General features: G+C 37.3%; 1 long non-coding RNA gene across 1 annotated transcript in view; it reads left to right on the top strand.

The window, feature by feature from the left end:
* The window catches only part of LOC139600430 (uncharacterized), a 76,244-nt gene extending 71,583 nt beyond the window's left edge, over nt 1–4,661 (top strand). Inside the window, exon 2 of the long non-coding RNA XR_011682535.1 lies at nt 4,603–4,661. This is a non-coding gene — a long non-coding RNA (uncharacterized lncRNA). The remainder of the gene's footprint in view (nt 1–4,602) is intronic.
* Nucleotides 4,662–15,463: the final 10,802 nt, after the last annotated feature.

The raw sequence follows: 15,463 nt of genomic DNA, 5'->3' as shown, positions 1-15,463 counted from the left end.
TGATGGGCTCGGAGGGATGAGCAAGAGGCTGCATGGTATTTAATTGCTGTCTGTTATTGAAGCATGACAATTAGGTATTACATTATTTTTTTTTTAACTGCAGCCATTCTGTTTCAATGCTCAAAATATATTTATTAGCTAGAGAGAGGTTGTTAAACTCAGAGGATGTTAAGTATAATGGGAATCTCATTAGTGGTCATTCACCCTGTTGCAATTAGCAGACAGTGTGGGTAGCTTGCAAATTTTGTTTGATTTCTGCTGCTGATTTCTGTGCTGACTTTTTTTGGAAATAACACCAGAAAATTCTAAAGATGCAGCATTATGAGGGTAAGGAGGATTCTGAGGACACTGCTGACTGCTTACTTGTATTTCACTTGACAGAATCAGAGAAGGCTTTGGGTTTGATGTGAGCTCACACATTATCTACTTCCAGCACCCGTGCCAAGGGCAGGGACACCTTCCATGGGCAAAGACATCTGCCACTGGACCAAGTGACTCAAAGCCCCATCTAGCCTGGCCTTGAACACTTTCCAGGATAGGGCATCCACAACATCTCTGGGCAACCTGTGCCAGTGTCTCACCCTACTCACAGTACAGAATTTCTTCTTAAGATCTATTCTAAAACGATCCTCTTTGCTTTTAAAACCATTCCCCCTCCCCTTTGTCCTGTCACTATATGCTCCTCTCCTCTCCTCTCCTCTCCTCTCCTCTCCTCTCCTCTCCTCTCCTCTCCTCTCCTCTCCTCTCCTCTCCCTCTCCCTCTCCCTCTCCCTCTCCCTCTCCCTCTCCCTCTCCCTCTCCCTCTCCCTCTCCCTCTCCCTCTCCCTCTCCCTCTCCCTCTCCCTCTCCCTCTCCCTCTCCCTCTCCCTCTCCTCTTCATGAGATCCACACAGGCTCCTCTCAGGCCTGTCAAGGTGCCTCTGGGTGATATTCCCTGCCTGCAGTGTGTCCATCACACCACACAGATTGGTGTCGTCAGCACATTTGCTGAGGGTGCTCTGATCCCACTGCCCGTGTCACTGACAAAGGTGTTCAGCAGGGCCAGACCCAACAATAACACTGGAGGAATCCACCAGTCTCTGGTCTCCACCTGGGACCATCAAGCCATTGACAACAACCCTTTGATTGTGACTGTCCTGTCTGTCAAATCTGTGTGTCTCCCATTTAGAGAGGAGGCTATTTTGAGGCACAGAAGTCAAGGACTCCTCTCAGGGTGGTGGACTCTGGATCCCAGACTGTGGTTCTGTTCCCACTGTCAGCATGTCTCTGTTTGAGCACACTGTCCAAGCACTATGGCCTGTCTTTCCTTTCCATTTAATTCCCTTTTGTCATCTTGTAACTCCTCTGTAATCTTACCTGCAGATCTCTGCAACTCATCTCACTCCTGAGACTAAGAATAGAAACTGATCCCCTTGAAGAAAGTCGTCAGGCAAAAAATCCAGTTCAAAGCCACCCCTTTCTTTTTGCAATCTCTACAGGTTTTCTGCAGTTTACCTCCTCTGAGCTACAGCCCTAAATTGTCTGTGCACCATCACTTCCTATTTTCCTTTTGAACCTGCTTCCTTCCTTTCTTCCTTTGCAGACTGTCCAAGCCATTCACATTTCTTCCTGACATTTCTTGCTAACTTCCCCTCTTCTTTCAAACTGCATTGTATGCCCTATGTCATTTTCCCATTCCTACTGATTTCTCTTTCTCCATCAGTCATATGTGATACAATAATTTATTAATTATGTGATATTTCAGTATCATTACTGCAATACGTACTTTACACTGACTTCCATTACTGTATTCAGTGTGGACTCAGCTAATAAACAGAGAGAGAGAGACAAAGCAAGTTCATCAAAAGGAAACAGGATTTTTTTGTTGAGGAGCAGTTAACCAGAGTGGCTGCCAGGTGGCTCTGAACTGTACTCTATTTCATAATTTCATAGCTATCAAAACTCTTCCACACCATCCACATCTTCCAGAATTTGACTCCTCTTGTTGCTGAGCAGCAGCCATCAGGTAACAGCTGTGGTCCCCAGCACTGACACCATTCCAAAGGTCATCCTGTACAGCCTGGAAGTTATAGAAATGGATAAATTGGTTGGAGTTATGAAAAGTAAGGAAGGCTGTAGAGAGCTGTCCTAAGAGCTTAACAATTTGTTCATAATTTCACCATGGGTGTTTTGTTTCCAGTTGTTCTCTTGACCAAATATTCCCAACTAGGACTGTATCCAGTCATGGTAACACAGCAAGATTTTCCACAGAAATTATTCCATTTAAGTTATTTTATAAGAATTTTAATGAGGAACAAAAGGAATGGCTTTCCTGGAAAATGGAAAACTATTTTACAAGAATATTGGTAAAAAACCAGTACTGTAAGTTATGCTTTCTCTGTATTTTAGTGTTATTTTCTGCTACATGGTATCATGATCTTTGATAGTGTGATGACTTTGAAAAATACCCCACACCAACAGCAGTTCTTGCACATTTTTTGATACAAATTTGGTCTCATAAATTCTTGGTTCCCAAAACATTAAAAAATCTTTTCTTACATCTGTGCTCTTTTCATCATGCAAATACCTCCTACTGGTATAGTTACAGTTAATTCCTGCTGAATAATACTGCTCTACTCAAAGAATTGTGGCATGACACTCAGGATAGTAGGCTGTCCATATTTTGAGCCTCAGAAAATGATGAGAAATAATACATTGTTTAAAGCTGTTGCTGCTGGCATAATTTCTGCATAATGTTATATCTTGTAATATTGTGAGTCTTTTTAAGGGCATAAGACTTGTGAAGCCACAGGACTTTGTGTGCGGACTCTTAAATAAGTTGTGGGTGCATTAGAGGTAAACACTAAGGAGTGAGAAGTGATGGAAAAATAATAGTCTACAATTTGCTACTGCAAAGAGTGTCTTGGTTCTGGTGCTTGTGAATAGTGACATTCTTGTGACTCAGCGCTGTGTTCACTGATTGCATGCTGGGGAACTACTGCAAAGATTTAAGGAACATGTGTGGAACTGGTGTATTTATCAGAAATAGGATGGCAATTCTTTTAAATTTAATACAAATGCAGGCTTTTCCTTAAAAAGTAAAGCTTAATTATATGGAAGATTCACAGATCACATTTCAAACTAAAGAATTATTTAGGAAAGGTTTGGTGTAATTAGGCAAAGGAGCTAGGTGGTATACTTTACATGGTTATTATCTCTAAAAAAAATTAGGGCAATTTTAAATAGTTCAGTTTCTTTTCTCAGGATGGCCTTGCTAAATAGTTTCAAAAGGATTATTTCCCTTTAGTTTTTATGAGGATTATGCAAATCTCAAAATATGAAAATCTGGCCAAAAGAGGTATGCATAACTGGATATGTACTATTTAGGCCTTCAGAAGATACGGGGACATTATTATTATTGTTGTTGTTGTTTAGAATTTTAACTGCTTTCACACAGAGCTGCAGGAAGATCAGATAGTGCCCCAAGGTGGAAGACTCCTTTGTTAATTTTATTTATGTCTGTCTATCATGCCAGTCTGTCATCTAATCAACAAACTCTAACCATCTCTAGGAATGAAACATGGAGAGTTACCTGTCTCTCAAATTAGATTTGTTTTATGCCATCTAGTCAGACCCATCAGCTGATAGATAGATTGTGAAGTAGGTTTTCAGATACTTATGGTATGCAACCAAATTGAATGTGTTGAAAGTGAAAAAAAAAAAGAGTGTCAGTAAACAAACTCAATTTGTAACCTTGCTATATTGAAAAAGTGATGGGAATTTTGAAGCAAAGCTGAGGTGAGGTGTTACAGAGGTACCATGGCAAGTTTTGTATTAGCCATTTTGGGTATCTGAAACCAGGTGACTAACCCCAAATTTCATATGGCTAACTTTCCCTTCAGGAATACTGTTTAAAGTAGACTATGGAACAATAAACTGTTCTCTTAAAGGAGATTTCCAGTGAAAAATATTTTTTCTCCTTAAGCCACTTGCTGCAGGAATACTTGTGCTTTCTTTTGAAGCAGGTGATACTCAGTCAGAACACAGCAGTTTCAGTGAAAGAGAACCATTTCAAACTTTAATTAATTTATGTGCATTTGACTTTGCATTTATAACATTTGTCTTTGTTAGAATGCAACATGGATATGGATAAGAGTTTTTTATTCCAGAGAGAAGATAAGCAGTAACTGTTCACAGAGGTCAAATGTCACCTAAGAACTCTGACAAAATAGTATTTAATGTAGTTCCTTTATGTCTTGCTTCTTTCTTTTCTCTGTAATTATAAATAGAGTACTGCACTGGATCTTGGTTTAAAATAATCCTTCAGGAAAGGAAAACAGTTATTCCATCTGGTATACTGCAAGCACTTTAGAAAAAGTGATGTAAATTTTGACGTATCTCAAAAAAACCCCTATGTAAATTGCACATAAGAATATACACATGCAAATGCTAGCCTGTATCCCAAACAAGCTTATTCAGCACCCCAGATGTCAGCATGACAATGGTTAAAACTCATGTTAAACAAGGAACTTAATTTAAAAATATGATGTGCTGTAGATGAACTGTCCTGTTCCTGGAATTTTCCTCTGCTCTCTTGTTTAGCTTCTCTTAATGTTAAAAAAGAAAAAAAAAAAAAAAAAAAAAAAAAAAAAAAAAAAAAAAAAAAAAGAAAAAAAGAAAAAGGGAGAAACTGAGAAAAGAATATTAAATAAGTTTTCACTTTCTTGCTCAAATATGAGTTACAAAAGAAGGAATGACCTTCCAAAGCATTAGGATGGTCAGATCTGTCCATTAGTATCATCCCATTCAAAAACAGTATAGGAAAGGACAAAAGCTAAACCTAGTCAAAATTTTGTGTTTTGCCACCTGGTCCAGTAAGCCTGCTAGGCTCTGGTGCTGACTTGTGGAGCTCTGTTTTCCTGCAGGATCACCATATGTGAAGAATCCTTCCAGGTTTATGCTTTACTTGGGCAGACACCAGAATTTCCATGCACTTAGACATGGGGCAGGAAGTGAGAATCCCTGGGTACATTTTTGCTGAGTAGGCCAGGTGTTTACTTGATGTTGTTGTTATAGCTATAGTCTGCATTTCCAGTAATAAAGACAGAAAAAAGAATTGTGTCTTCTTACAGAGGGTGAGGAAGACAATAGAAACAGAACTCAATATGCACTGCTCAGTGCAGGACAGAGCAATACTCACAGACATTCACACCCAAGTGACTGAAGCATTTTTTTTTTACCTTTGGCTTTCCTCAATTGTTGCAAAGGATCTTTCCTGGAATTTCCATTACCCACTTATACTCTACGCTTGGACTGCCTGTCAGCTGCTGCTGCCTCCACAGTACATTTAGGAGAGAAATTTGACATTTGAACTAGTAGCTATGGTTGCAAGCTGTTTGCTTTGTTCTTGGTCTAAAGGAGCCACAAATTAAGATGGCTTTGCAGCAGCTGGATAAACATTGCTTTCTGTCTACATGGAACATCCATCTTTACTGATACCACATTTAATCTCTGCTGAGCACACTGCAAATTTGCATAGATTAGGTGAGTCAGTAGATGACTGATCATACTTTCTGGCTTGGGAAAATTTTCTACTTTCCTCATCTGCTTGTGGATTATTGTCTTATGCATTGAACATGTCTATGTTTCCTACCTTACACGTCTTTTTCTTAAATACAAATTAGTATCTTGAAACAATTAACTGATGGGTGTTTCCTTATAACAAATTCTGAGTTTCTAACTTTTAATTTCTATTTCAATTCAATTATGGGGCATGCATTGAGAAGAACAAGCCCAAGTAGCGGTAAAATGTCATATAGTACTCCCATGAGTTAAACATGAGTTTGAATTTGGTACCAATGAGAAAGGAATTAGGTCCATCAATTGGATATTTCACTGTAAGAAGCATGGATAGTCTATTAACTGTGTGTAACACCATATAGTGAGCAAATAATTTTGTTCCTCAAATCATTATAGGAAGAGAAAGACTCTATGAAGCTAAAAAATAAAAGAAAAAGAAGGTATGTGTAGTCTGTGATTTATATTACACCTAGTACTCTAAAGAGAAAAACCCATTGATTTAAGTGACGGAGAACATAAAATGTGAGGCAAACATCATCTAAGCCTGATTTTTGTACTAAGCTGGCACGAACCATTAGTTTCAGTAAGCATTTCTTCTCTCCTGACTGTATCCCTTGAATCTATAGCCTTAGGCCTGTTACTAATGATTAGAAGATGCTAATCATTACCTAATCATTAGGGTGCTTCTAAAAATAAAAATATTCTTATTCCTCATCTCTGGTACTTCCTTATATATCTATATACCTCCATTGTTAATTTCTCTAAGTGCCCAGTCCTTATCTTAAAATTAGTGATGCACACTACCTAAGCAAGAATTATAGATACTTAAAACCTCAGAAACTATGCTGTTATGAGAGACATGATTCCCTCCCTTTTCCAAGAGACAGGGAACTTTGTATGTTGGTAGATTCAGACTTAGAAATCAGTGCAACATTCACCTAACTACTAACAAACATTTCCAACAGAACTGCAGCCCATGAACCATCTGACTTGACGAGCCTGATTCTGTATGTGATCTTTTGTCTTGGTCTCACCATTCCTGTTTTGGGTACCAAGTCTGGATTTCTGTAAGCTTTTTTTCTGAAGCTCCCTCTTCTTCTTCCTGTGAGCAATGTATATAATACACTTCAGGGCATTTTGGAAAAGAATGTTGAGTACATCAAGCAATTTCAAATAAAAAAGCATACTGTTTAATATTAATGTATTTACTCTGTACCAGGTTTGCAGAACTCCCAGGTCTATTCTGAAGTTTACTTGAATGACCACTTGAAAAAGAACTAATCTCTTATTTCAACTAACTCCAGAATAGCAAGTGGGGAAAACAAAGCTTTGCTTCACTAGGGTTTATCCATACTTGTCTACATTTTAGACTCTCAATTTTTAAGTATTATTCAATGAGTCTTCACTGCATTTCATGCTGCTAACAAGCTTAATCTGGAAAGACTTGGGAAAATGCCCTCATCATTTCCACATGTACCTTGTTATCCTTAATTTGAATTGCAGCCATTATAATGTCTTAGACAATACAAAAACTGAAATAACATCAACTGGTAATATAAAACAATATTCATCAAAATGTGCCATGGAGGTAATTCATTAGATTTTACAGGATAGCAAAACTCACCAAGGGGGGTGTGTGTGTTTATGCGCACAATCTGCTGAAGCTGAAAAAACAACTGCTTGATGAGTGTTTCTTCCTTTGTACCAGCATACCCACTGAGCTGGTAATTATTCCTGCTTTTTATCTAATCATGATAAGGCAGAACACAATCTCTTTTCCCTGCTTTCTTCCTTCACATATTACACATAAAAAAGCATCTGTATTCTGAATCCATGTTTAATTTTTCCCTGTCCTTCACAATTAATTGAAAATGTTTTAAATTATATGTACAGTAGCTAGTGTTTTGCAAAAAATTACAGTGTCTATATAGGTAGTTGTACTGATCAATTCTCACAGATACAAGTCTGAGATAAAATCCCTGGAAAGTAAAGAAAAATCATGTGTATTCAATCAAAGTGTGTCAAAATATTCAGGAAAGCATTAAAGAAGAAATAGCTAATCCTGGGCTTTTCTCAAATAAAGAAAGTTGGCTATACAAATAACATTGTAAAGCAATATTGACAACTCCTTTTAGATTAATAACTGTGAGACATTTTATAAAATACAATTTCATAATCACAGAAAACTTGAATTTCAAGACAGTCTCAATCCCATTGAGAGACTAAAATCCCATTTAGAGATAATAAATTCCATTGAATTTCCCTTTTAAAATTGTATTTCTGTAGTGGATTAGTATGAACGTTATTTATTTATATATTAGTTTGAGCTTCATGTAACTTTGTAGCGGAATACATCTACCCGAATGAAATTAACACATTACAAATTCTTCAAAACATAGGCAATTCCTTTGTTTTACATCTGTGCTTGGTACTACCAGGGCCCACAAGCTCATTACACAAACATAGCAGCAAGAGTAGCAGCCCCATTAATTATATTTTTTCCTATATTCAAATCAGAATGCAACAGATTATCATTCCATCTATATGGGCAAATGTAGGCATGACAGAAAATGCCATGTGTACACTGGCAGTTTAAAGCCAACTATTGTCTTAGATGCCTGTGGTTGAAGACTTTGTTAGTTTTGTTTTCTCCTTGTAGTAAAACCAGAATGGGACAAAATACATGTGGATTGTTTTAATTCTGATAACAATCAATACAAAGAAGTGAAATGAAAAAAGAGATAAGTTCAGGAGGAAAAGGAGAGGGGGAGGAGAGAAAAAGTGGAATGAGAAAAAGCAAGAGAGAGAAACAGGTACAGATGTTCAGTAAATGTAGAAAGCAAAGCCAACCCAACAGTATTTATGATAAAGATTTCTATCTGAAGTTATTTTCAGACTATTTAAGTCAGTAATGTGTTACCCTTCTTATTTGACCCCTTTTTTAGGCAGCTGTAGAAACCTTGTGGGTTTCTACTGTCAGGAATTATAAACATCTCTCAGGTTTCTCCCAAAGATTTCTATCTTGCTAGTAATCAGTCATCATTCCTCCCACAGAAGATTAGTATTTTTCTTTCACTTACATAGAAATCTATTAGTCATCAAATTTTATTTATCTTGCTTGTATATGTAAGATATTGAAAAAGCATCTTTAAAAATCTGCTAACACTGGTGCAATAATATCATCTTTCCATCACATCCTGCTTGAATTCCTATTGCTAATTCCTTGATACACCTAGATTAAAAGTAAATAAAATAATATCATAATTGCATTAAAATTATGAACATACTGTAATATAATACTCATAAAATATACACCAAACCTGAACAACAGAATCAAAAGCCAAAATAAAATGATACATGTAGAAATACTGAGAAGCAACAAAGCAACCAATATCCAGAAAGGAATCCAGGGAAACCACATGACTTGAAACAAAAGAAAAACAAAAAAACTGGGTGATGGAAGACATGCTGTGCAGAACAAGCAAATACAAACAGTGTACAGTAATGTACAGAAATGACTGAAATAGGATACCAAATATAACAAAAGGATTAATGAGGCAGACAGAAAAATGGCTACATAATAATAATGATGAAAGGGAAGGAGGAAATGTAAGGGCAGTGTGTCTGAAGCAAATATGTTGTACAATGTCCATAATTTTGCCTGGTTTTGCTTTGACAAATATTTAGCACAAGATGAGTTTTGTCTAGGGATGTAATCCAAGGCACGAGGCTAAGAAAATGTCTTTGCACCCTGCTGGATACCCTCCTTGAGAAGAACCCAAAGAGAATATTGAACTCTGTTTCTGGAAATACCCAATTTGCAGAGGTGTACAATTGTTGTATAGACACCTTATAAACTTATGTTTATTAACAATGCACTGCCATGGCATGTGTTTGAGAAGACAGAAGCATAGGAAGGAGGACATAGGATAGAAAAAGGAGGCAGATTGTAGAGCTGTTGGAAGAAGCAGAGTGCCACTATTCTGTTTTCATTTTCATTTTCAAGCTGACTCCTAGCGAAATGGTGTCAAGCATATTTCTCACCAGCCCAGACACCAGAAAAATCAGGAGGCTCCAGATGAATGGAGATTGTACCAGGGTAAGGAATGTTTACAAGTTATCAGAATGAAAATTATGATTAATTACACTAACTAATTGCTGTAAGAGATCAAGAATATGTAAACCAAGAATTCTAGTGAAAAAGTAAGAATTTCAATCACTGATAAAAGGTTTAATGAATCCACTGAAAATTTTACACTTAAGCCCCATTTTGGAGGCTCAAATAGAAGACTTTGTTCAGAATTTTTAATGACATTATAGCTAATTTTAGCTATTTCATGAATAAAAGCTTTAAAATTAATTACATTAGAACTAGAAGCAGTATAGATATGCTGAGCGTATGTTTATTAACGTATTAATGTAGGATGATGAAAACACCACCAACTCGTAATTAATCTCTTCTTAAAGAGGTAACCTCCCATGAACAGCTAGCCAGAAATGTGGAGGGGAGCACTGGTAAAACAGATCTTAAAATCTGGAAGACAATGAGGAAATAAAGAGGAAGCTTTTGGGTTTTTTGCAGAATTGCTTCTCTGAAGGTTACTCAGAAGGAAAAGCCAAACAGATATCAGATCATGTGAGTGTTTCAGAAGGCTACAAAGCTCTCTGAAGGGGGAAAAAACAGATCAAGGTGAAGAAATTTGCTGTAAGGATTAAAGCAGCTGTTCAGGTATGGTCTGAGAACAAAAGCCATGTCTGTGGATGGGGACCTGCACTCTGACAGCTGGAGAGGAGAGCTCCCACCACACACCACCCAGGAATGGAAGACATGGAACCACCTTTACAACCCATCACTTTTCCCCTACAACCCCTAGAACTTTCTTATCCCATCATCTCCCACCCAGCCATCTCCCAAGTATCTGAGATACGATCTGTGATCCAAACTAGTCCTGCCAATAACGGAGAAAACAGTTCAAACTTGTTTTCTTTTAAAAAGTGTATTCATGCAAAGGCCACAGTGGGAATTGTTGGTTCCAGCTGTAGGAATGATCCGCACGTGTCGTTCTGTAACCGCTCCATTATCAGAGACAAGTACTAGATGTGTCGCTCTCACAGTTGTACCAAATCTAACTCTTATAAGAATGAAGCCCCCAAAAAAGCAGTAGTAGTCTGTATTGCCATTAACAATGCCAATGAAATGAGAAAATGCTGGAAATAATTTTAAAATTATTTTAAAGTGATGTTTAAAATTCCATCACTTCAATTCTAGTGGCTTGCTATTAATGCAGGTATGTATTTATAAAATTTGTAAAAAACTTTGAGTATCTGAAAATTTTCTACTCTTTTTTTTTTGGGAGGGGGTGTTCTTTGTTGTTGTTGGGGTTTTTTGGCATTTTTTTGCTTGGTTTTTTTTTTTTTGTTTGGTTTTGGGAGGCTTTTATTTTTGGGTGGGTTTTTTCTTTTTTTTTTTTTTTTTTTTTTTTTTGTTTGCTTTGTTTTGTTTTTTTGTTCTTGAAATTCAACATTTTCTGGTAATATCAAACACTCCAAATGCTTTGTTACTTCAAGTAGGCACTATGTATCACTTGGCTGTTCAGTTTATAATGCAGTCTCATTACCATACTCATTATTGTGAATTATGGAAGTTTCCTGGCTGGTCTTCATTAACCATCTGGCACTTAAGCACTGATTTGTGTTTATATATAATGTTAATTTTATGAAAGCACCTGAACATCCACTGGTAACATGCATTTAATCTGTTTCTCTGAATTTTTCAAAACCTCAGTGATTGCTCCAGAGCAATATTTTGCTTTACCTTTATTATTTTATTTGCATACGTGGATGACATAACATAATTATGTGCACGCAATAACAGAGATAATTTTGTTCTCCTTTTTCAACTGCTTTTTCAATAAAGTGGTTATTCTTTCTGTCTTAGATAGTTGATACCTTAATGAAGCCTTAACCAGTATCAGCTTTTCAGACTTTGTTTTTCACAAAGCAGTAGTTTTGGACTCAATACGTTACAACTTCACTTTATTGCTTCAGATAAATTTCCAAATTTCTTTTATAATTTTTTTCTGAAACATTGAGAAAATATATTTTGAGAAGTATACAAAATTTCAATAATTACATTCTAATGCCCACAAAGCACTTGGGTGTACTCTTAAAGGAGCTGACAGTAGAATAACACAGGTAAGGCATAGCTCCTTTTTCCTTTTCAATTTTGTAACATTGCTTTTCATTCTAGGTTTTGAAAATTCATAATTTTCAGTGAAAAAAAATTTGTAATTACTGCACTATCATTATCAAATATAGTAAATCATCAAGGTTTCCCAACATTCATTTAAAAACATTTCAAACACATTTTATAAATATTTCTTTGCATTAACAGCCTGGAAACATTGGGAAATGTATTAACCTCAAATTACTATATCTGCATCTTCATCAGAGTCTCCATCTTTTTGAGATGTATATTTCTTCAAATTATTTGTGTGAGCCTAGAGACCATTATTTTTTTCATGAGCTCTTCCAGTTGAACTTGTTTTATCTAACTCATGGCCTTGTACTACTTGGCCCTTAAGAAAAATCACCCCAGCCCTGAATAGCTACCCCAGGCCAACAAGGCCCCACATGATCAAACTCAGAGATTAACCACCCTTTCTTAACAATTTTCAGAGAAAAGCACTGTAAGCAGTGTGACCAAGAAAAGTCACTGATCCATTAAACACCACTGGGGCATTGGCTGGTGAGCTGAGGTAGCAGAACCCTGTGAGAGAAGAGTTTTACACCTGAAGTGGGACAAGTATGTGTGTGGGGATTTAAGCATTTTGAACTAAGTTTGGATATTTTTTCCTGATCCTGGATGAAACTAGGGGGAAGACCTGCTGCAGCCCATTGCAGATGAGTTCAGGACTAATGCTCAGAGCCCATTTCAGAGCACTTACATTATTTTGAAATGAGCTGCATTGTTTCCTTCTGTTTCCATATTATGTTCTGTTTTCCCCCTTAAAGAATACAAATGCACATTTTCTGCCCTTTTTTTTTCTTAAGATTTTCCTGTGGATAAACTGCTGTGGTTAGAAGAGTAGGTGGGTTGTAAAGCTGCTGAAGCTGTGTCATTATGCAGCAGTAAACAAGAGAGGACCTGAGCCATCTTGTGAAATATTTATCTGGAGGACTTAGGTGGCAGCATGCCCTGAGGTGTTTTCTCCTAACCTGGTTTTTATCATGCTCCATGTATTGTCATGGGTGAATTATTAGAGTAAACTCTCCATGATTCGTATCTCTTAGTGAGGCCACACTTAGAAAAGAAGATAACCTTACCAAGAGCTTTTAAAGAAGCATTTTTGGCCTCTGTAGTAACTGCTCCCAGCAGAAGGGGATGTCTTGAAAGGACGGGATTGTATAGGTTACCTCAGCAAACCCTGCAGACCAGTGCTGGGTGTGTTAATCAGTTTGTTAATCAACCATGCTGTCCACATGCACCAAGGTGTCTGGGCATAATGTCAGCTGGGTTCTGCCCTCCTCCCGTGGATCAAGCAGCCAACCCAGTCTCTACCTGGCTGTGTCACTAGCAGTAAAAGAGTTTCATCCCTACCCAAACTCTCATTTCCCCCACACCTATGAGAAGCATGATGCTGTTTTTAGAGCAGAATGCTGTCCAAAATGAATGAAGAGTGTGGAGCCACCAGCATAATAACCTGCTTACCATGTGTCTAAGAGCAGTAGTGCAATAGTAAATCATGGACTCAGCATAGGTGAAAATTGGGTAATTTTTGTATTGTCCCAATTTCAAACAGATTAACTCTGTTCCCCTGCATTTCCCCTTGAACTATGCTATCAAGTGATATATTGACTGTTCCTCTGTTTGGAACATGCAATTTATCTAGAAAGTGCCTCATTATTTTGTCCTGGGCCTACATATTAATTGAAATAAATACTGAAACATAAGGCTGACACAGCCAAAATATCAGTACTATTTGAGAGGCTGACAGAAAGCTAATTGTAACATAATGAAAATGTATACTGCAGACATCCTGCAAAAGCTTATTTTTAAATTGAATTACCATTGAGATGCTGCATTAGTGATCTCAGCAAGAATGTCCTCTTGCCTAGGATTGGGATTTTCATGCAGGTATCACTATGCGATGGGGTAAGTAGCAGGACCTGTGAGAATCCGTGAACAAGCCCTTGGTCCTCTGACACCTGGTAGACCTGTCAAGGACTGAGCACTTTAGTAAGGCGTCATATTCACCAACCTCACCAAAACTGACCAGGAGTTTGTTCTTCAAAAGCATGAAAGAGAAAAAGCATTTGACAAAATGCATGCAAACCTGCTCACAGTGTGAGGATAAGGCTCTGTGTGTTCTAAAGACAGCAGACTGACAAAGTCCAAGCTGCGGTCTTTTTCTGACACAAAGCAAGTCACTCAAACAATTTCATTTTGCAGATTCCTCCTTCCTCGGAAGCATTTTCCACAGCACTTTCTGTCTGTACAAAGACCCCTGGAGGTCTGTGAGCGCAGGGGTGCTGCTGCTGAAATAATCCTGCATGGCTCTGCCCTAACACACTGCTCTTGCTGCCTGCTTCTGACCCCCATTAGAAGTTCAGCTGGGTGGATAGGTTGATCCTTTATGGCTTGTTTTTTATGTCCTCCTGTGTTTTCCTCATGTATGCAGGAAGTACCCTATTTCCTTTTTTTTTTTTTAATAACAATTTTAATTAATGCTTTCATTACCTCCTTCCTCATTTTGAGTTCCGACTAGTTAAATTCTACTGACAGTAGGAATAGCCCAAAGAGCATGGTTTACAGACATTTGCAACATTATTCACTGTTTGTATGAAAATTATCTTACGGCTGTAAGTAAGGCTGTAAATTATTAGTCCATTGCAGTAAATTAAATAGATTTCCATTCATAATAACACCTAATGACTATTGAGCAATTATCATTATTTTTCAGCTCTCGCTCTGCCTTTAGATTCTCAAAATGTCAACCCTTCCGATAAAGGATTTCTGCCCTTTGCTGTACTGATGCATACAATTAAGCTTTGAAGATAACAGGTCTTCAGATTCTGATGGCATCAATTAGCTATGATATTCCTTTGGGTAAATTGCCAGAATGATAGAAGCATGATGATAGAAAACAGAAAATTATTTGGTTAAGTGAAATGAAACTGTGCTTCTCCAGACTGTAATATTCCATCAGTGGTAGTTGTGGAATAATAGGAGGAAGCATTGTAGGAGTAAGTGTATTTAATAACAATAGAAAAATCAGCTTGTATATAATCAATGTGTACTGGCATGCTTTCAAAACAATTCACAAGCTAACCTCTAGTGAGGATTTTCACAGCACTGTCTGTTACTTGCTGTTTCTCTTAAACCAACACTCATTACTTCTTACAACTTCAGAAATATTCAATGAATTTTCATATAATCAGAATTGAGCAATTATTACTCTAACCATCTCTGAAACAGGAATTGCCTTTTAAAGTAACTATACTGTTTTCCTAATTTAGTCCTTAATGTACGCATATCCAGAACTTTCAATTACATTTTATAGTGCCTATTGCAAACCATTCTGTTCTACAAGAAAATCACATTTGTTTCTGGATTGTACTGTCACTTTTATTGATCTTTATTGCTTTAGTCAATACTGCCACAACTTCTCTACCTTGTTCAACAGAATGTATCAGTGTAGCCCTTTCCTTTGGAAGAAGACATTATATTTTGTCAGAGGTTGAGGTTTTTGTTCAAACAGTTGGAACTGCTGCTGTAAAGCTTGTCTATATGGAGACTGGCCAGTAGTTTGCTTATTTGATCTGAAGCACTATGCATACATCTTTCAGGAAACATTGTTATTGCATGGGTAAACTTCAAATTCATTTCACTATTCTGTGCAGC

Source organism: Agelaius tricolor, unplaced genomic scaffold (assembly GCF_023055355.1).
Source record: "Agelaius tricolor isolate 1412-34295 unplaced genomic scaffold, bAgeTri1.0.p SCAF_27, whole genome shotgun sequence".
NCBI classification, from domain to species: domain Eukaryota; kingdom Metazoa; phylum Chordata; class Aves; order Passeriformes; family Icteridae; genus Agelaius; species Agelaius tricolor.
Note: the sequence above shows the minus strand (reverse complement) of the source record. Positions and strands in the feature narration are given on the sequence as shown.